Genomic DNA, 23,528 nt, shown 5'->3' with positions numbered 1-23,528 from the left:
GCTGGAGAAGGGTGGTAGTCAGTACAGACCCCCCCTTGATTGTCTCCTTGGAAATGACTACCCAGAGGTAAGTCAGAGCCCAAGAGGGGAACTGGTCCAGTGCCAGTCCTCTCCCAAGGACTCTGGAGGTGCTGCCCCTGCAGTACCTGCAAGTAGGCCCCAGAAGAAAAAGAAAGGAAAACAGAGTAGGAAAGGTGGACAACCTTTAGCCAAGGTTCCAGCAAGCCAAGGAGATCCTGCTCCAGTAGGGGAGAACTCCAAAAATGGCACTGATGAAGTCCAACCTGACCCACAAGAAGTCCTGGCTAGTCAGGCAACTGTTAAACCTGAGTGGGTGGCTCCTCAGCTAACAGAAGAAGGAGTGGAAGGAGGGTGTTTACTACAAGATGTGATAACCCCCCACTCTAATACAGCAGACAGGCCCCCTGAACCCAAAGAAGCCTGTAACTTAGCCCCTTCCCTTGTAGGTGAAGAGCTAAAGGTGTGGTTCTGGGCACTGACAGCTGTCAGTGGCATCTCCTGGGTGTTAGCCTTTATGGCTGCACTATCCTTGGCATGGTGGTCTGACCCCATGCCAAATAGCAAGTTAAGCCCCCTGACCCTGTTGGTCATGGTGGGGTTACTCCAGCTCTGGGTAACCTCTTTGGGTAAGCTAGGGGTGACCATGGCTAAGATAAGATTAGCAGAGGTGGATACCTCTAACCCCAAAATAGAGAGAATGGGTGGAGACATTAAAAACACAGACAAGAGGCAATTCAGACTAAGTCCTATCACTGTGGAAGTGGGTCAGTTCCCCAGAGGGAATGACCTGAACAGGAGGATGTAAGGCAGAGTAGGCCCTGCAACAAACCAGCCTATTTCCTCTACTCTTCCTCGCCTGACAGACTAGGAAGACTCTCCCAGCTTTGGCTGAGTCTCCTGGACTGTGGGCTGGGGGGGGGGGCTTGTGTAAAGAAATGGCTCCCTGTTGCAGTTACCCCCCACTTTTTGCCTGATACTGATGCTGACTTGACTGAGAAGTGTGCTGGGACCCTGCTAACCAGGCCCCAGCACCAGTGTTCTTTCACCTAAAATGTACCATTGTCTCCACAATTGGCACAACCCTGGCACCCAGGTAAGTCCCTTGTAACTGGTACCCCTGGTACCAAGGGCCCTGATGCCAGGGAACGTCTCTAAGGGCTGCAGCATGTCTTATGCCACCCTAGGGACCCCTCACACAGCACAGACACACTGCTTGCCAGCTTTTGTTTGCTGGTGGGGAGAAAATGACTAAGTCGACATGGCACTCCCCTAAGGGTGCCATGCCAACCTCACACTGCCTGTGGCATAGGTAAGTCACCCCTGTAGCAGGCCTCACAGCCCTAAGGCAGGGTGCACTATACCACAGGTGAGGGCATAGGTGCATGAGCACTATGCCCCTACAGTGTCTAAGCAAAACCTTAGACATTGTAAGTGCAGGGTAGCCATAAGAGTATATGGTCTGGGAGTCTGTCAAAAACTAACTCCACAGCACCATAATGGCTACACTGAATACTGGGAAGTTTAGTATCAAACTTCTTAGAATAATAAACCCACACTGATGCCAGTGTTGGATTTATTAAAAAATGCACACAGAGTGCATCTTAGAGATACCCCCTGTATTTTACCCAATTGTTCAGTGCAGGACTGACTGGTCTGTGCCAGCCTGCTGCTGAGAGACGAGTTTCTGACCCCATGTGGTGAGGGCCTTTGTGCTCTCTGAGGACAGAAACAAAAGCCTGCTCTGGGTGGAGGTGCTTCACACCTCCCCCCTGCAGGAACTGTAACACCTAGCAGTGAGCCTCAAAGGCTCAGGCTTCGTGCTACAATGCCCCAGGGCACTCCAGCTTGTGGAGATGTCCGCCCCCTGGACACAGCCCCCACTTTTGGCGGCAAGTCCAGGAGAGATAATGAGAAAAACAAGGAGAAGTCACTGACCAGTCAGGACAGCCCCTAAGGCAACCTGAGCTGAGGTGACTCTGACTTTTAGAAATCCTCCATCTTGCAGATGGAGGATTCCCCCAATAGGGATAGGAATGTGACCCCCTCCCCTTGGGAGGAGGCACAAAGAGGGTGTAGTCACCCTCAGGGCTAGTAGCCATTGGCTACTGCCCTCCCAGAGCTAAACACAGCCCTATATTCAGTATTTAGGGGCTCCCCAGAACCTAGGAAACTAGATTCCTGCAACCTAAGAAGAAGAGGACTGCTGAGCTGAAAAACCCTGCAGAGAAGACGGAGACACCAACTGCTTTGGCCCCAGCTCTACCGGCCTGTCTCCCCCCTTCGGAAGAAAACTGCTCCAGCGACACTTTCCCCAGGACCAGCGACCTCTGAATCCTCAGAGGACTGCCCTGCTCTAGAAGGACCAAGAAACTCCCGAGAACAGCGGCCCTGTTCACCCAAGACTGCAACTTTGTTTCCAAAGGAGCAACTTTAAAACGACTGCGTTTCCCGCCAGAAGCGTGAGACTTGCAACTCTGCACCCGATGCCCCCGGCTCGACTTGTGGAGAAACAACACTTCAGGGAGGACTCCCCGGCGACTCCGAGACTGTGAGTAACCAAAGTTGTCCCCCCTGAGCCCCCACAGCGACGCCTGCAGAGGGAATCCCGAGGCTCCCCCTGACCGCGACTGCCTGACTCTCAGATCCCGACGCCTGGAAAAGACCCTGCACCCGCAGCCCCCAGGACCTGAAGGATCGGAACTCCAGTGCAGGAGTGACCCCCAGGAGGCCCTCTCCCTTTCCCAGGTGGTGGCTACCCCGAGGAGCCCCCCTTGCCTGCCTGCATCGCTGAAGAGACCCCTTGGTCTCCCATTGATTCCCATTGGAGACCCGACATGTGTTTGCACACTGCACCCGGCCGCCCCCGTGCTGCTGAGGGTGTACTTTCTGTGCTAACTTGTGTCCCCCCCAGTGCCCTACAAAACCCCCCTGGTCTGCCCTCCGAAGACGCAGGTACTTACCTGCTGACAGACTGGAACCGGGGCACCCCCTTCTCCGTTGAAGCCTATGTGTTTTGGGCACCACTTTGAATTCTGCACCTGACCGGCCCTGAGCTGCTGGTGTGGTAACTTTGGGGTTGCTCTGAACCCCCAACGGTGGGCTACCTTGGACCCAAACTTGAACCCCGTAGGTGGTTTACTTACCTACAAGAACTAACAATTACTTACCTCCCCTAGGAACTGTGAAAATTGCACTGTGTCTAGTTTTAAAATAGCTATATGTGTTAATTTGAAAAGTATATATGCTATTGTGATTATTCAAAATTCCTAAAGTACTTACCTGCAATACCTTTCATGCAAAGTATTACATGTAGAATTTGAACCTGTGGTTCTTAAAATAAACTAAGAAAATATATTTTTCAATACAAAAACCTATTGGCCTGGAATTGTCTCTGAGTGTGTGTTCCTCATTTATTGCCTGTGTGTATGTACAACAAATGCTTAACACTACTCCTTTGATAAGCCTACTGCTCGACCACACTACCACAAAATAGAGCATTAGTATTATCTCTTTTTGCCACTATCTTACCTCTAAGGGGAACCCTTGGACTCTGTGCATACTATTCCTTACTTTGAAATAGTGGATACAGAGCCAACTTCCTACAGTTTTCTATTGTTTATTGAGTGAGTATGTAGAGACAATGGATGCGAAGAATTGTCTTGTGTGTACGCAGATTCCTTCATCAGTTGAGGAAGGAGTCACTTATCATAGCTTGCCCTCAAAATATGGAATAAGTTATAGTGCGTTACTAACAAGGTTTTATACCCAGGAGTATATCCAGTACTTCTATTCTAACCATGATGTTGTGTTTTTGTTTTATTCCTATTATTAGGTATTTGAGTAAGGTACCTAAGGATAATGACATAGTATTAGTTAGAGGATTCTTTAAGAATAATCTGACATGCATGCTTACACTTTTAGAGATCATACCGATGACAGAAGAAAGGCGCTGAAGGAGAAATTAGAAAAAGGCTTAGAGAAAAGGACTTACAAGAATGATTATGCTTTTAGTGCAATTAAAAAGCAACGGAAATTAGTTTTAGATGCACTACTCGTAGGGAATATATATAGGCCTAAATCACGAACTGACACTTTATTTGTGGGTACGAGTGAATGCAGTCATGTGTTTTTGTTTCAGAGTAAATGTACTTTCGTGTTGAATGGGCAGGACAGGACCCTGCGATTCCAGGAATATATTATATTTGTGGACTTAGGGCCAGATGTATCAAAGGTTTTTACCCATTCTGTGTCTATGGGCAAAAGTGTTGGTACATATGGCCCTTAATGCTTATTACCATCTTCCAAGAGGATGGTACGGGACATGTTATTTGGGGATAGTTTTCCAAAAGTTTACCAGATGGAGGATTTGAAGAAGTTTCCAAAAGTGACTGAATTACATCATAAGAGAAAGAGGAGAGAGTCCTCTTCTGTCATAGTGGGAGATATATTTGGTGCTGCGATGCCTCCAGTGGGAGTCATCCTGAATTCGATCAAGATTAAAAAGTTGTCTACTATTGTAGATAGCATGCTGACAAACTTTTCTGGGGGCTACACTCCTGATAGATACTGAATTAGCTGTGGATAGAGCTATGACTCTTCAAGATCATCTTGCTTTAGACATTCTTTTAGCAAAGGATGGCAGAGTATGTAAAATTATTAACTCTAGGCATTATTACTCATTTACTCCTGATAGCAGTAAAGAGATGAGAGACTTTCTTACCAATCTGACTAATGCAAGTAGTGATTTGAAGAAATTAAAAGAACCAGGTGTTTTGGGAAAAGGTTGGCAAGCAGTTTGCTTCAGTGGGAAATTGGCTCAGCAACATTTAGAATGGGGTGCTATTGAAAATAGTGCAGGGAATAATAATTATCATGGGTTGTCCATAAGGGATATGGGGATTATGTAAACTATGCAAAAGAATCTATTTGAAAAGGTCTAAGACTAATCAGAGGAAGGAAGAAAAGAAAAAGGAAATAATTTATAGGGAAAACTAAAGAAGAAGACAACATTTTAAAGAAATTGAATTATAAAGTTGTGGGCGGTAATTAGAGTGATGACACATTTAGTCATCAGAGGAGGGATTGCTAGAGCAGGTGTTTTAACTAGAAATTATTATTGAGTGTTTATGTATTTTGAATAATTGAATTATGTAGAAAATGAATAATGCAGAAAAATAATGCACGCGTTTGAAAAATGTGACCTCGAAGAATGGCCAGCATTATTCACAAAGTGTAGTAATTATTAATTAATACTTATGAAATATTGAAAATGTATTAGATTAATGTAGTAATAAGTCATAGTTAGTGTTATGAAGTATGCTTTAGCTTATAAATTGTATGCCTTAACTTAGTGAATGTCTTGGCCTATTTTGCCAGGCCTCATACAGAAGCTGTATTCCTTAGCATTTGAGAAAGATTCTGACAGAGTGAGCTAAACAAAGTGCTTAACAGAAGCTTTTCGTGAGAACCGACTAACAGGAGATGATGTTCCTGTTAGAGTAACAATTTGTGTGTAATGTGTGTGAGATGTACTTTTACAGGACGAAAATAATGAAGACACTGACTGGAGCTGAAGATGCAACAATATTGTTACCTGAAGAGCTGGATGATGAGGACATTATAAAGTGGACCAATCAAATTCATGAGAAGAGTGAAATATTAGAATTTATAGATTTGGTATAGAAATATTATTGGGTAGTGTATAAATGTACGATTAATTGACCAATAGAGAATTAGGGGATAGTTTGTGACTTTGATATAACAACGTGACAGAGGAGATATATTCAGATTTTTGCCAGATTTTGAGAGAAGAAGAGACTTTAGAAGAGATTTGAGATTCTGTCATTTGGCTCATACTCTCTGACTGAGAGTCTGATGCTTTGCTGATCGATTTGATGACCTGAGGACGAAGACTGATTCTGCTTGCTGACCCATACCGTGGATAGGTAGATATGATGATGTGACTGTAATGCATTTTATGCCTTTTCTTTCTAGGTACCAACTGTGCTGTTTTGTCAAGATCCATAGCTAGATGATTTTCCTAAATGTGTGTTCTAAATGGTTTTGCATGAAGCCCAACATTCTGATGCTAATCTGATGCTAATCTGAGGTTAGTTGAGGGTATTCACATTTGACTGACGAATTACAGGGACTAATGTTTGACGAGTTATCTTGCTGAATTCTATTTACATCATTACTTCGTTGCAGCTGACTCTGATATTGATATATACTGTAACCTTAGAAAGTGTTGTGATTCAAGCTTTGATTAGATTGCGTTTCTTCCATTGTTTTGGACAACCAGTATTGATCTTATATGTGTCTCATTTGATTTTGAGATTAATCTACACGACTTTAGCATTGTTATTGTAAGGGAAATAAACTTACAAAACTTTTTTAAAAAGGTGTTTTTATTCATGGCTGAAAGGTCATGATGCATGACCTTTACTGACTCCATTGATTAATGATTTTATTGATTACTTGTGATATTGATTATTGAGTTAAATGGTTTCTGCACTAGAGCTATGGCAAGAACATCTTAAACGAGTCAAAAGGTTCATAGACCTATTCGCGCCCCCTTGTAAGTTTACTTATTAAGGTCTGACGCGTTAACTGGTTTGTCAAATGACCCGCATACTGTCTGATCTCCCTTGTGATACAGATTTATAATGCCCATGTCAAGAGCTTCGCTTTGTATGGCACTGAGCTGTGGGGTCACAGCAACTGTTTTCTTCTTGGTGTGGGTGAAAATAACTTTGTAAGAGCTGTTGCCTGTCTGGCGCAGAGGATCCCCCTCCTGACTGGACCTCGCCCTCAACCCCCTTACAGAAGAAGTTGTATTGTCACATTTAATGTACTGACTTCGGGTTTGGTCAACAGGGTCCTTGAAGCTGTATTGAGAAGCCCTAAGCAATGTCATTGCCTTAAACCATTCATGTAAAACCCTCTGCTGGCGTACATTAAACAGACCTTTAACAGCCTAGGGCTGGATAGCCTATGAAGTGCCCCCTCAGCCATCAACAGTGTTAAAGGTGCCGTCAATTGGCCATTCTGGGCACATTTTATTACACTTAGTGAGTCCTCGAACTCTACAGGCAGCAGGACCAAAGCCTTTCTTATACACAAAAATGTGTTTGAATTTGAGTATGACCTGCACTACATTAACCCATCTTGGTCACGTTCCCTTCACCTGCAGTTTTGTTCTGGTGCCCTCCCACTGGCTACTTACACCTCACAATAAGCCTCTTCGTCCGACTTCAAACCTCTTCCCAGTCTGTCGGTTCACAGCAGACTCGGAAAAGCACTATTTATTTCTCTACATGGCATACTCCAGATCGAGGCTTAGGTGGATTGCTCCATCGTGTCGGGTTTTGTTTCTGAACGGTCGCATTAAATCATAGAGGATATGTAAAAGTGACACAAGGGCAGTCATGGCTTTGCAGTGGCTAAATTTATCAATTTGGCATAGTCAATGCACTACAAGATTGTAGACTCTTTTAGATCTTAGTGCCTTTAAGAGTAAAGGTAGTTTTTGAATTCCCTTCTCCTGTATGCCCAAAATTGGAGTAATTATTAGAAGGATACTACTGATTTGAATATTGTCAATATTTTATTTTTGTTGGTTTTAACTTGATATTATATATTGATGATTACATTTTATGGGAAATGTTTTAATTTTTGTATTTGGTCGATGAATTTCCAAACAAACAGATCTTGTGATTTTTAAACTTAAGGCAAGTCCTTCACAATTATTGCACTGTACCTCCTCCTCTTCAAGACAGATATAACCCCAATTATTGTCAGAGAGCACTAGCTGCTTGATCCAAAAGGTGTGATGTCTCTCACCAACTGACCACATACACAATGAATGACGATCAACACTAGAAACAAATTCTTGTGTTTAAATGACAATGAATAATACACCTTAGCAATATTTCTATGCAATCAACTCTCTCTTTACTCTGATGTCGAATTTGTAATTCCTGAAAGTAAACTCGTAAGAGATGAGTACCTTAAATATTTGTACACTAACACTTATCTCTATGAATAGGATAACTGAACTGCCTATTTTCATACCTTCTATAACACAATTACAACTCTAACACTTACTAGGCCTGGGATAAATTTTAATTCGGATGGAGTAAACAGAGTAATTTCATTAATAAGGCATTTGTCTTGTTATGCGAAATTACAAAAAATATGAGATCACACCAGCGTGAATAAAATAAGGGTTATTTGGGCCAAAACGTCTACTGCAGGGGCATAGGAACAACAAACCGAGAGAGTAAGGGACTGCTGGATACAGCTGTTCATGTCCTGTTGCAATTATTGCTATTTTCTTAGTGCTATATACATCCTCGTTCCCAGGAAAATAGTGCTAAATTCTGGATTACACTTCACACAATTAGGTTTAATTAAGAGTAATTTTTGCGATTGCGGAGTGAAGCTGGAACAGCAGTACACAACATTAGTTCATTGGAGTTGTAAAAAATCCAAAGGCATGAAAACAAAGGTAGTCTTGGTGAGTGCAAGCCACTCTACATCCCTCACGACAATTCAACAGGCATGGATCCTAGCGGGAGGCGCTCTCGAATATCCGGGACGTAAATGAACTTGTTTATAGAAGGCAAGGTGCTACGAGCAGGGAGGAACCCTGTCTGATCACTGTGTATCAGTTTACCAACATGTGGCAATATCCTATTCACCAAGATCTTGCTCAGGATTTTATAATCCACATAGAGAGGGTGCGTAGGAATCAACTAGTCCTTTTCGAGTAAAGATACAATCGTGGCCTCCTACAAGGAAGGCGGGACAGTCAGTTTTCTTTAGCCCGCTAAAGCCTTTCTCTAATTTAGGGGCCAGGGCAGCAGAATAGGTGCCATAAAACTCAATGGGCAGTCCATCAGATCTGGGGGGACCTTGCCCCGGACCATATCCTTAACTGCACCCCATAAATCGGCCTCCAGGTACTCTGCTATAACGGGGTCCAGGACTGAAGAAGAGGAATCTATAATGTATTTCAATTTGTCTGACTTGTTAACCTCATGCCCACTGAGTATAGCTATAATATAGTATTAAGGTCCTCTGTATCAGCTGAATCTCAAATCTGGAGAATAGTGTGCCCCTGGTCTGCTCCTAGGGGAGCCTAGAAAATATGTTCCCTGACTTACCCCTATCCACATGGGTTGACGTAATGTAGGCCTTGTAGTCATATTGCCTCAAGCGTGCCACCAGCACAGTTTCTCCCTTTCAGCAAGTAACCGCTCCCTGCCCTCTGCCATCTTCCCCAGATCCTGGTGCAAACTATTTCATATCTCTACTTGCAACCTAATGTCAGTGTGTAGCTGAGTGCTCACACCCAACTTATTGGAGATACAATAACCCCACACTACCACCTACAGGGCCTTCCACTCAAACCCCACAGATGAAGCTGTCCCTGAGTTCTCCTGTCAAAAATGAGTAATTATCTCCTCAAGCGAGGCCCTGAAAGTTGAGTTCAAACACAGCTGGGTCAAGCAACCCAGTTTGAACACAATGGCCCTCATTACAACTTCAGTGGTCTTTTAAAAAGACCACCGAAGCTGCGGGCGCCACTTTACCGCCAGTGCTGGCGGTATATCTGGCTGCCTATTATGACTTTTCCACTGGCCCAGTGGAAAAGTCACATCAACATTGCAGCCGGCTCATAATAGAACCTGTGGCAATGTTGATGTTCAGCAGGTGCAGCAGCACCCATCGTGCATTTCACTGCCCGAAATTCAGGCAGTGAAATGCGCGATGGGGCTGTGCGAAGTGCATGGGCAGTGAAAAGGGGCCCCCCAGGGGCACCCCGAGTCCCCCTTACAGCCAGCCTCTCCATGGCAGTGTTCACCGCCGTGGACATGCGCCACGGTCATAAAACGCTGGTGGTACACCGCCAGCCTGTTGGCGGTGTTACTGCCAGCTTACCGCTGGCCGCCAGGGTCATAATGAGGCCCAATATCTTCTTTCAGGAGACCACCAGAAAGTGCATAATAAGGGGTTATGGTCGGAATAGGTTCTCGCTAAATACTCCACATCCACCACCCGTTCATACACTGTATCACAACAGAGCACCCCATCCAGGTGAACATCCTAAAGGTGCAGGCCAGAGGGAAAGGAGTAAGCCTGAGCCACAGGGTTCTATGCTCTCCAGCAATCAATAATACCCCAATGCTGAATCCAAGCACGGAACAAACCCAACAATTTATGCACAGGTGATGAGCGTAACATGGGTTGAAATCTGGTTGAGTTAAGGTCACCCACGCAATTGAAGTCCCCCCAAGAATCTTAAGGTAAGGCTGCACTGCCACCAAGAGGGGTGTCAGGCTATACAGAAAGGACGGCTGGTTTGTATTTGGTGCATAGACATGAAGCAGCATGATATCCTTGCCGTCCTAAGCTACCCAGCACCAGGACATAATGATCCTCGGGATCAGTGACCGTCTTTTGCAATGGGAAGGTACCCCGGGCCTGATGCGGAGAAGGGCTCCACTCGCACATACAGAATAAGTAGTGTAGTACAGCTGCCCTCTCCAACTCTTACGGAGAGTCCCACACTCATGGGAGGCTGAAGTGGTCTGCAGTTGTCAGATGCATCTGCTGAAAAAATGCAACCTGAGCCCCCTCCTTCGTTTTAAATAGGCCAGAACATTGTAGCGAAGGTGTGGTCAGCCCTTGAACATTCCAGGTGATCAGTCTGGCCCTGCCTGCCATTTAAACGTACATACATGCAGCCCAATGTACCATTGTACGCCACGCCAGGCACTCAGTTGTAATGCCAGTATTCATCCACTCAGGGCAGCCACACCCACCACAAATATATGACTAGAGGAAAGAAACAAAGGCAAAAATCAAGAAATAACAAAACTCCCACAACCCCCACCCAGGACTGTAATATTTGTACATCCTGTCCAAACAAGATAAGCAATAAGTCTACATTGTAAAGCCTGTGAGGCTACAAGGGCCCATAATGGAAGAATCCAGCCAGCATAGAAATCAAACAAGCAAAAAAGTCACACACAGCTTAAGCTCCCCACAGTCGCCCAACTCCCCCTAGCAAAGTAGTAAAACATAATAGAATATACGAGGGTATACGACAGCCTCTACAGCTCAACACCATGAACAGGGTCAATGCGTCTCAGGAAACAGACACATTCCAGGTGTGGTTCAAATTATATCATCAGCCAGGTCTAGGGTAATCCCGAAGAGTGTTTTCTTCAGACACAATACCATTGAGCCCACCAGGCTCAAGGTGGACCCCCTGCACGACTGGTTGTTGGGATGCAGCAGCTCCCTCCAGATCGCAAAGATGCCACTGTCTCCACTGCCTTGTCTGCCCCTTGGCCACCTGTTACCTAATAAGTCAATTTGCCCCCCCCCACACCCCCCTTCTGTGAGCACACTGGTGCCTCGGACGCTGAAGTCAGCATTGCTCAGAAGGTTTCAGGCACACAGTTCCCTTGTCATAAAGTTCCAACCAGTCCCACACCGCAATGGGGTCTGTGAAGAAATGTGACTTGTCTTCACTTGTATTCTCAGGTGAGCCGGGAGCAGCAAAGAATAAAATCACCCCAGTTCATGAAGATTCTTCTTTACCAAGGTAAATGAAGCCCTCTGAGTTTAGAATTCAAGAGTAAAGTCTGAATAGATAGAGACCCTAGAATTCTCCACTGCGAAGGCTGCTGCTGCATGCATGTTGAAGTAGGAAGTCCCTGTCGTGGAAATGTAGTACGTGGGCCACCACCAGCAGAGGGTCCCCCAATTTAGCTGGGCAGACAGATACTTTATGGGCGTGTTTGAAATTTGACAACCTCCTGGAGGCAGCCCTCCAGGAAACCAAGCAAAGAAATGCCCTCCACTCTCTCTAGTAGGCCAACGACTATCATCACAGCAAGCCCTCCCCTTTGAATCATCAAGGTTGGCTGCCAATCGAAGGGTGTTGGCCTCCAAGTCTGTAAGATGGCCCTCCATTTTCAGTGTATCTGGCATCAGGGTGTGGCCTGAGGCCTACAAGGAAGACACCCCCTCCAACATTTTCTTAGAATCTTCACGGATCAGGCCCAATTCCACTGCTGTAGATTCCATCTTCCTCTCTAGCTTTTCTCCAGTCGATTCAGTCTCAGCCAACAGTTTATCAAGCTTACAGTCTCAGTGAGAGGTATCTCCACCCTTCGTGCCCAGCGTGAACCCCCGGTGGGGTTCACACTGTCAAGGCCTTGTCACGGCATCATCTTTAATTCTCCGTGCACGATCCATGGTGTAGGTGACCAAGCCAGATCAAGGCATGTCAAAGCCCAATGACTAGAAAACACTAGCAGCGGGCCCGGAAGTTGCAACTCTGCTAGCTATACCAAGGGTGAAAGCAAGAGTCTTAGTATGGCTAACAGAGTCCAAGGCCACCACTAGTATTGGGGCAGAAGGTGGCTATATGGTCCCTTACTGTGGTATAAAGTAAATTTCATATGTGCATAAGTAGCTCCCGCATCCAGTCGGCTCACCAGATCACCCTCAGCAGCTCAGAGCCAGGGTCCCTCCAGCCATCCAATGAGACAAGGAAGAATAAGCAGCAAAGAGTTGTCATCTCCAAGTCCATTGTCAGCACCCGCAGGTGCAGAGGAGCCCCCGTTTCCCCAGAGGAGCATCCCTAGAGCCTCAATAATACACATGTAAGAAGGAGGAACAGCCAGTAAATAGGAGGGGGATCTAGAGTCCTCCAACTGCTCCTGCGATGTCCAACCACAAGATAGCCGGCTGAATGCCATGCACCTAGTCACCCTGAAGTCCTCAGATTTGACCAGCAGGGCTACCACTAGCCAGGATATCCATGCCAGGCTTCCAAAGAGCTCACTGCCAGGGAGTGTGCATGTGCCCCAACATCGAATCGCAGAAATGAACCACGGGAGCATTGCCTCTCCTGTCGGGGATATAACATGTTTCTCCGCTGGCTCCCTGTCACTGGTTGGGCATGGGGAGGTAATCACCATTGTAGAGGATGCCAGGATGAGCCCTGCCACATGACTTTCGACTGCTGCAGGGTGCAGGAATAGTGAGCCCCAAAGCCTCCACTCTTCAATTGTGGAGCTACCATCTTGCTGCCACCGGAAAGCTGCCTGTGCTGGACAAATCCAAGCTCCACCACAGATCTCCTTAGGCTGTGTTGCCCTCACTGACGCCTCCAGGGTGTCAGTAATCTTGGGGGTCCAGGGCAGGTGCCAAATGCAGAGTACAGGCAGCCAACAAATGGCTTTGGGATCGGGAGCTGACGAGGAGTTCGCTCAAATAGCCACTCAGGGCACGGGGGTTAGCTTCACCCTCCCCACCATAGCACTTGCATAAACATACCTCAAACAACCTCAACTGTTTATTGCAAATGAAATCATATACCCATGTGGCAAGGTCCTGGCTGCAGCAACTTTTTACCATGATTAGTTAGCAAAGACACAGTGGTCCACAAAGAAGGTTATACTCAGCTATCCAAATGGCAGTGGCATCACCAAACTATGTTGAGAGTTCATGACCTTCTAGTAAATGTTGGTGCGCTGTAACGAAGTGTGTTCTACAAGCATGCAGAGCTTACATTTTACAGGGATCACCAGCCTTCCCCTCCCTGATAGACTTAGTGTGATTGACGTTGGAGTATTGCTCCCCTGCACTCACCATATCTTAAAAGGCAAGCAATACCTTCTGCTGTATTTTCAAACTGTCATAAACCCTATTCCTACGTAACCAAGAGACCAGCAACAAGAGCTCTGCCAAGTCCAATTTTTACTTTTAGATTGGTGCAGAAAACTTTATTGAAGTAAGAGGTGAGTTTATATTCGGTCACAAGTGCCAGCTTCTATCCCAGAGGCTTGTGGTGCCAGACCAACTAAGCAAGAAGGCTCTTTTTAATTAAACAGGCACTGTATGTTGTACAAGTCACATTGAGTAATCTGCATACAAAATGGTACTTCAAAAAGGTTTAGTCAAACATAGAGTTTGTACTGAAGCATATTTATATATGGAATGCTGGACCTCACCCTTTTTGCACTGTCTCCCCAAGATTCTTGCCTTCTGCTGCTGAGCCTGTTGTTTGCCACTAAGGCACAGTTCACTTTTTCCCTAATAACCAATGCTAAAATGCTTGTGCTCTTTCCCTCCAACATGGTCCACCTGTAGTATACCTGATTGGTACATTTCATATACTAAAAAAATCCTTAGTACATTTTACAGGGGAACCCAGGGCCTGGAGATAAATGCTACTAGCAGGCCTACAGCACCCAATGTGCTGGCCACCAAGGTAACCTTTCAAAACATGTCTCAAGCCTGCCATTTCAGCCTGTAGTGCAGTCTGAAGCTGCACATTTGACCTGGCAAAATAAACTTCTTGCAAGGTCTAAACCTTTCTTTTTAATATTTATAAGTCACTCATAAGGTAGGCACTACAAGCCAGTAGGCCGGGCTGCTTGGTATTTAAAAAAGTAGGACATGTGGGTTTACATTTTGCAGGTCCCGGTAATAAAAAACTCACAGCGACTTACTACACTTAAAAACTGATAAAGTTTAATTGGGAGCAGATAGAAATATTGTGTTCACACTCACATGAATTATATTTAAACTTTACTGGTAAAGTTGGATTGTAAGTCACAAATCAGAAAATGCAACTTTTAGAAAGATGGCATTTTCTTGCCCTACCAACTTGCCTTATGTGCCTTCTGCCAGTGTCCTGGGTCACATGACTGTTATTGGCTCAGCTACTAGCGTTTGTGGAACACTTCCAGACAGTGAAACAAAGGAAATTATGTGTGGACAGGATGGGTCATCCTGCCAAGATGGGTGGGTGTGGAGCTATACCCAGCCCCAGTTACATTAGAGAGAGCTTCGGCTCCAGCGCATACAAAGGAACCTGACGCTTGTCTTTTGTCACCCCAGACGTCTTGAAGTCTTGATAAGGGAAAGGAAGAAGATTCTAGAACCAGATGTGGGGGCAGTAGAGGGAATACCCCCACTTCAAAGGCTGCCATCAACTATACATTTTGGGTCTCCAGAGCCACTCTTTAGCACGCTCCTGGACCTGTGGTCATTAAAGAAAGAATGCCTTGTTATCCAGAGGAAGTCCTGCTTTCCTGTCCAGAGAACTGCCCTGCTGCTACCAGGGACTGCCCTGCTGCTCAAGGACTCTCTTGAATGCAAGAGGACTGTCTGCTGCTTGAGGTCAGCCCTCTTCCCTGCTCTCTGAGAATGAAGGTTGGACCGGCTTCCTTCATCCCATGCTACCTGTGATGGCAGCTGTAATCCCTAGCTTGCCTCTTGTGAGCCCCGGCACTCCCTTTCCAATACCGTCTCTCAGAGGTAGCAAGATCAGTGCCATGAACACAGAGGTGGATTTGCACAGCTTCATTTCAACACGTATGTCATTATATTAACCCCTTCGGTGCCGTGGACGAGCTGGTCTCATCCTCGGCCACGATTGTCATAGGACGAGACCAGTTCATCCTGCACCTGGCCCAAGGAGGGAGCGCTAGTGCTCCCTCCCCATGGGACAACCACCAACACCTCCGGTCATGGATGGAAGGGGAGGCACTTCCTCTGCCACCGAGCCCCCGCACTGACATCTGATGACATCAGCGCGCGATCATGGGCTGACCTCATCAGACGTTGCTCCCCATGCGATGGGAAGACAAACGAAAAACAGTATTTTTTACATGTGGGGAGCTACCCCTTAGGCAAGGGTCGCTCCCCTAGAGGGCAATTTTATTTTAGGCGATTTCTGGGAGTAGAAACCCCTAGACACCAGGGAGTTTTTTATACCTATTTCACGCAAGGGGAGCGACCAGTTAGACAAGGGTCGCTCCCCTGGTGGCAATTTTATGTTCAGCTATTTCTGCCCAACTCGGGGGATCAGCCTTTTATTAGGCCAATCTGCCCCCAAGGGGGGCACAAACCACTGGACTCTAGGGTTTTATTTTTTCTTTACTATTTTGCGTAAGGGGAGCAGCCCCTTGGGCAAGGGCCGTTCCCCATGGGGGAATTTTTTTTAGGCCATTTCTGCCCTCATTGGGGGCAGATTGGCCTACTTTTATTAGGCCAATCTGCCCCCGAGGGGGGCAGAAACCACTAGACACCAGGGATTTATTTTGCACCAATTTCACGCAAGGGGTGCAAAACCTTGGGCAAATGTCGCTCCCATGGGGCAATTTTATTTTAGGCCATTTCTGCCCCCCCCCGGGGGAGATTTGCCTACTTTTATTAGGCCAATCTGCCGCCAAGGGGGGCAGAAACCACTGGACACTAGGGATTTCTTTTCTTTACTATTTTACGTAAGGGGGAAGCCCCTTGGGCAAGGGCCGTTCCCCCTGGGGCAAAATATTTCAGGCCATTTCTGCCCCCCTTAGAGGCAGATCTGCCTATTTTTATTAGGCCCATCTGACCCCAGGGGGGGCAGAAACCACTTAGGCACCAGGGATTGTGTGTGTGTCTTTTGTTTGGGGGGCAGCCCCTTGGGCAAGGGTCACTTCCCATGGGGGCACATTACTGTTCGTCATCACTGCCCCCCTTGAAGGCAAATCGGCGTATTTTTGTAAGGCCCTTCTAACCCCAAGGGGGGGGGGGAGAAAGCCCACCAGACACCAGGGAAGAATTTGTTTTTTTTAAAGAGGGTGGGATAAGGCCATCCCCCACCACAAATAAATGAGGACAAAGTTGTTCTGCCCACCGGTGGGCAGATGGGGCAATTGCCCCCCAACCACTCTTTGGGGGTGCAGAAAGCTTTTATTAGATGTCAGGGAACTTAAAAAAAATAAAAAATTGTGGGATGGTGTCTACCAACTAGTAGTGGCATGGTTATACCCCCACTCCAACTGAAGAGGATAACAGTCTTTTAGTTCTCCCCCGCACACTAAAAGATCTTATCCCAATGGCAAACAAGAAGACATTTGATTATTTTGGGTTTTGATTTTACATTTGGGCCATGAGAGCTTGGCTAACTCTCAAAATCGTCCCACTTGTAATTGTGAGGGCTGCACTTTTTGGACTTTGGGACGCTGCCATGTAGAAAAATCTACGAGACCTAGACACATCTGAAAACTAAACATCTGGATGAGTCCTGGGTGGTGTGCTTCACGTGCACCCCCACCATTTTCTTACCCACAATGCCCTATAAACCTACGACTTTGCTTGAAATCGCACATTCTCTCCACATTTTTGTGATGGAACCTTCTAGAACCTGCAGGAATCCACAAAATTCCTACCACCCAGCATTGTCGCATCTATACTGATAAAAATTCTGCCCCACTTGTCAACTTTTTTTTTTCAAACTGCCCTTTTGGACCCGCTTTGGTTTCCCCTCAATTTCAACATTGGCTCTTCCCTGTCACAGGCACTTGACCCACCTACTGAAGTGAGGTACCATTTTTATCAGGAGACTGAGGGGAACGTTGGGTGGTAGGAAATTTGTGTTGGTGCAGTGATCCCACACAGAAATGTGGGGGAAATGTGATTTTCTTAGCTACATTTGAGGTTTGCTGGGTAAGAAAACACTTGGGGATCTATGTTGGTTATACCTCCCTGGAATCCCTCGGGTGTCTAGTTTCCAGAAATGTCTGGGTTTGGTAGGTTTCCCTAGATGGCTGCTGATCCCAGGACCAAATATGCAGGTGCACTCTCCTGCAAAAATGGGTAGTTTTGTAATTGATAATTTTGATGTGTCCACGTAGTGTTTTGGGGCATTTCCTGTAGTGGGCACTAGGCCTACCCACACAATTGAGGTACCATTTTTATTGGGAGATGTGGAGGAATGCTGGGTAGAAGGAAGTTTGTGGCTCCTCTCAGATTCCCGAACTTTGCAGCACCGAAATGTGAGGAAAAAGTGTTTTTTGGGCCACATTTTGAGGTTTGCAAAGGATTCTGTGTAACAAAACCTGGTGAGAGCGCCACAAGTTTCACACATCCTGGGTTCCCCTAGGTGTCTAGTTTTCAGAAATGTCCAGGTTTGCTCATTTTCCCTAGGGGCCGGATGAACTAGAAGCTAACATCCACCGCTACGCACTTTGCAAAAAACAGGTCAGTTTTCATAAGAAACATTTGATGTGTCCATATTGCGTTTTGGACCCTTCCCTGTTGTGTGCGCTAGGCCTACCCACACAAATGAGGCTACATATTTATAGAAAGACTTTAGGGAATGTTGGGTGGAAGGAAATTTGTGGCTCTTCTCAGATTCCAGAACTTTCCATCACCAAAATATGAGGAAAAAGGTTTTTTTTTTTGCTCAATTGTGAGGTTTGCAAAGGATTCTTGTTAACAGAACCTCGTGGAATCACCACAAGTTACCCCATCCTGGGTTCATCTATGTGTCTATTTTAAAAAAATGCACAGGTTTGGTAGGTTTTCCTAGGTGCCGCTTGTGCTAGAGGCCAAAATCCACAGCTAGGCACTTTCCCAAAAAACACATCAGTTTTCAATGTAAAAATTTGATGTGTCCATGTTGCGTTTTAGGGTGTTTCCTGTCACGGGAACTAGGCCTACCAACACAAGTGAGGTGCCATTTTTATCGGGAGACTTGGGGGTATGCTGGGTAGAAGGACATTTGTGGCTCCCCTCAGATTCCAGAACTTTTCAGCACCGAAATGTGAGGGAATTCTTGAACAATTTAACAGATGGAGGATGGCAACCATGACAAAATGCTGACCCAGACATAATGAGGTCATTTTGACACAAGGATCACCTATAGTATTTTGTCGGCATGGCAAAAGTCTGTCACTGGTATATTTTATGTCTTTTTTATATAAGGAGGCACCCATGGCATATGCTGACCTTAGCACAACAGAGCAAAGTTTAGGCCCAGACTCTTAAAAATAAATGTGTATAATATGCTTACTTAAACTGACTTTTAGCCACCTCTCTTCATCCATTGTTTTGTTGTCGTCAATCACATTTTGCTGCTGCCCACTACAGCATGCAGCATAGGGCAATGGCTTAGCTACTTAATACACTGGTTAACTTCACTTTGAATGACTCCAGTTTGCTCTTTCACAACAGCACATTCACACACAAGATAGTACTATTCAGTGCCAGTGTTCTTGTTCTTAGTTTGTAATTACTTTAGTGTTAGTAGTCTTTGTGTTTAGAGCCTAATGTGATAGCAGAATACTTTTGATGTGTCCACAGAGCATATTTCAACTTTATCAGATCCAATCTGCTGCTAATGCTGTTATCTTTGGAGTGGCATTGTTTTAGGCTAATCTCTGTGTTCTATCTAAATTTGGAACCCTTTCTTTCTTCCTTTCTTTCTTTCTCTCCTTCTTTCTTTCTTTCTTTCTTTCTGTCCTTCTTCCCTTCCTTTCTGGCCTTCTTTCTGCCCTTTAGAATTGCCAGAAGGCTGGAGGCCAACACCAGACCAATTGGCTTTGCTAATGCTTGTTGACATATGGGAGTAACCATAGCACATTTTGAAAAAATTGGACTGTCTCTTGGGGAAAGTCAGGTTTCATTGACATTGGTTTATTTGGCTTTGCACGCCATGCATGGTTTTATGAGTGTCCTTTCAGCGCCTACAGCATTTTAGCAAATTTATATGACAGTTGTGCTTTAAAATGCGCTATTTCTCCTCATTTATTTCAAAATTTGTTTGTGGGGACAAACGCCCTAGAAGAGGCCTTGCTTATGCGCTTCAATCACTCACTAATTTTCAAGACAATCGTTACTCCGTAAAACTATTAAAGATCAAGTCAGCACCGTATCATATGTGGTCTCTATAATAGACATTTCTCTGTTACGTTGTTATATTAAACATGCTGTTATTATGGAATTTCAGTAATAGAAATGTTTGTGATGTTAGGGTCATATGACTTGCCTTCCTGGAAATAATCAGGATCAACGGTCATAGATGTTACTTCCTGTGACGTCATTGTGGTCAAAGGCGATGTTGCTGTACCCCTGACTTTCTTGTAAATCGATGCCCATGATGGTGCAGACCAGTCTTCTAGATTTTACGCTGATCTACCACAATGTCTGGTTGATGGACCTTGGTGAAGCAGATGGCACAGCAAACGTGTCTTTGCAAGTGCTTACACCGCTGGGGGTGTGGGCGGGGAATCTGCCCTTTTATCAAAAATTCTTTTTACCTTCCCTCAATATCTCTGGCATTATGTACTGAAACATAAATTCACACACACTTCTCTCGTACAGTATTAATCCACCTAAAACATTTTTTGACAGAAAGATATGCGAGACGCACAACATCTGTTTATGTAGCAGGTTTTATAATTGTGATCTGTTGGCTTCCAGTTGATACTTTTCAGTGCCATTATAATAGTATAGTAAATCAACTCCATCCAGTCAGCACATTTATACGTATCCCTGATTTATAAGTACACTGCCTTAAAAAATACTCATTTTGTCACTTTAAAATGTACAAATACAGGATGGTCTAATTGAATTCTTGCCATAACAAAAGCCTAATAGGCCAATTTATCAAGACAGATTAAACTAGTTTCTGTTCTGTGGCATTTTCCGCACGAAACGCATTACATCTGCAAGCTAGGTTTGGAAGACATCTAAAATAATGCAATGGTTAGAGACGTTCTATCTTGCCACGGGGATTTTATGCCCTGTGTCGTGCTGTTTTATTACTTCTTTTAGAAGCCATACTTTAACTTGCAATGGGCATGCATGATAAATGTTGGTAATGTTTGAGCAGACACCAGACAAATTAAAGGTTTGTGTTCATTTTTCATAACTTTATAGCTACAGACAGTAAGCAGCAGAGAGAGGAAGGGACAATTATATTCTCCTGTTCATGTTGTTAATCTTAGTCCGTCAGGCATCCCAGTGGGTAAATAAATCTGATGGAGAAAGCTAAATGTAACCTGAAGTTCACAGGTCACTCAGCTGTACATGTTCCGGGTGGAGGGGTAGAGAGAAGATGGCATAAGGCGGAGGGAGATCTAGTATGGCCCTTAATACAATTGTTCCTTTATTTGTGCTGTTAATAATACCATACCCGTCAGGGTATGGTATTTATTGGATGTGCAGTGACTTCCATATTACAAGTGAGGCCCATTGAAATGGGCGATAATGCGGTAACACAGCATTATTTCCGGTATTTTAAGTTGCAAAACTCAGAATATTATGGCATTCCCATATGCATTCTGCCAGGTTTAAGCTTGAAAATATTGAGTAGAGAAAAAGTGGGACATTTGCACATATGCTGTGATCTAGATTCAGGGACAGGTTTTGCCTCATAGAATAAGGGCCTAAAACCCTCTTTATTAGTATCCTGGAAAATGGCTGGATTGTCCCCAGCCCATGTTACTAATACAGGCAGAGCCAGTAACTCTGGATGTGGCCTATGCTAGACTTACAAGTTTGGTCCTTAGTGGCCATCAACATTAGATGTAATTCTGTGTCCGAATACGTCAAAATAATATGCTTTCCCAGGGGAGGCATAATGCAGAGATATATATTATCCTCTTTTTTCCACTCTTTCTTCATGCGCCCCATTCTGCAGCACAGGTAATAAGAGGAAAAAGCCTCAGAGTACTGTTTGTATGCAGGAAGGTCTTCCTTACTGCACATAAACTATAAGGTGATTCAAATGCGAACTGTGGAACGAAAGTGGCATTGTGAACATTAATGTGATGGTGATAGAGCGTTCCGACCTAATAAATTACCTGTATTGGGACGCTCTTGGGTCGATGAATCTTTTGACCAAGTGGGGCTCTCTTCACTCGAGAGTAATCAATTTAATCAAATCAATAATCAATAACGAACATAAGCAATGCCCTGATCAACATAACACTTCACAATTAATCCAGAAAACATTTCGGCGAACTATGACCTTTCGGCCATAAATAACCACACCAGTTTATTCAAAGTTAATAAATTTATTTCCCTATATTAACAAAGCTAGCACGATATAAATGTGTCTCAACACCAAATGATATATGTAAATGAACATTAATAGCTGTCCATAACGGCGAAAAAGATGCAATCTATGCAGCATTTGAATAACAATGCATTCGATGATAGCAACACAAACCACTAAAACTATAATCTGTAATGAGCTAATTGCATACATTAGTCAGCATAACAAGGTCTCAAATTGCATCGTGCGACAAATGAATCCTCATCTAACCTCAAATTAGCATCTGCATGTGGGATTTCATGCAAAAACAATTTAGCAACATTAATTTGGAAAACTCCTAACTAGGGCTCTTATCAAAAATCAGCAGTTGGTTACCTAAAAAGAAACACAATGCAATTGTACATTTTCCTTTCATATTTACCAAATTCAATCAGCATTCAAGGAAGTCTTCGTCTCACAGGTACCGGTTTCGATCAGCATGGGTACCGGTTTCGATCAGCATGGGACGGGGCAAAGGGGCAGGGTAGACGGGGCAATTGCCTCACAGCGGCAAGATAAAATGACAAAACTACTACTTCATGCAAAGGGCAAATCAAAGTTAAAGTCTCTAGGGCGAGAATTTCTTAAAGTCTCTTTCTCTCGGTTAGAGAAAGCATCAAAGTCTCATTCAAAATGGCGTCGCAGCAAGATGGGCCATAATAGCTGCAATGGGCAATAATGTTCGATAGGTAATGTTCGTAATGTCTGTAATGTCCGTAATGTCCGATTTCTTCTCGTGCACCAGGTTTAAATAGACAACAGTTCAAATCCAGTAGGGTCTTCCATTGGAGGGTTCATAGGTTGGCTTCAAATTGTCCAATCAAAAACAACAATTTACAAGCTTCTACCTAGGCATACATTATCCTTGGAGTCGGGAACGTAAGTTGCAACATATTTTACCAATTAACTCACTTTCAGAGCGTCCATTGTCTGCACCTGCAGATTGACCTTGGAGCAAAGAAGAAGATGCCAGGCTGGCACGAAACCTTAAAGATAAGCATGTGAACCGATCTCACTGGAAAAGTACAGCTTCAAGCAAGAATACACGTCCTATTAGCACATTGGAAAAATACGAGCATCTAAACCGTGAGACAAGGCAACTAGGCCAAAGCCTCCACTAAAGTTATGCTAAGCTAAAACATTTCAAACAAGCAAATCATGGCACACGTTTACGATTATGTCAAATTAATACAATTCTAATACATCACGTCATATAAAGCACGCTTATAAATGTTGGCAAACTACTCTGAGGGCACATTTGTCCCCGTACAATCTTTACTTGATTATTGCGGTACTACGTCTATGCGCTAATAAATGTAAAATCTTCATTTCTGCGTCACCAATCCCTCCTCTGATGACTACTTGTCATCACACAAAACCATTCCCACAAATTTTATTCCATTAAAATTCGGTCAGTTCTCTTTGCCTTTTAGTTCCCCTTGTTCTTGCTTTGTATTCTTCTGCCATTCTTTTCATCATTTTCTCTTCCTTCCTTCTCTTAATTCTTTCCATGATCATTAATATTCCCCTCTTTATTCCCCAAATTCCAAAGATGCAAATCAGTACTATTAATATTCCCTGTATTATTTTTAATAATATTCCATTCCAA

Source organism: Pleurodeles waltl, chromosome 5, assembly GCF_031143425.1.
Source record: "Pleurodeles waltl isolate 20211129_DDA chromosome 5, aPleWal1.hap1.20221129, whole genome shotgun sequence".
Taxonomy (NCBI): Eukaryota; Metazoa; Chordata; class Amphibia; order Caudata; family Salamandridae; genus Pleurodeles; species Pleurodeles waltl.
This window is presented reverse-complemented; position numbering follows the sequence as displayed.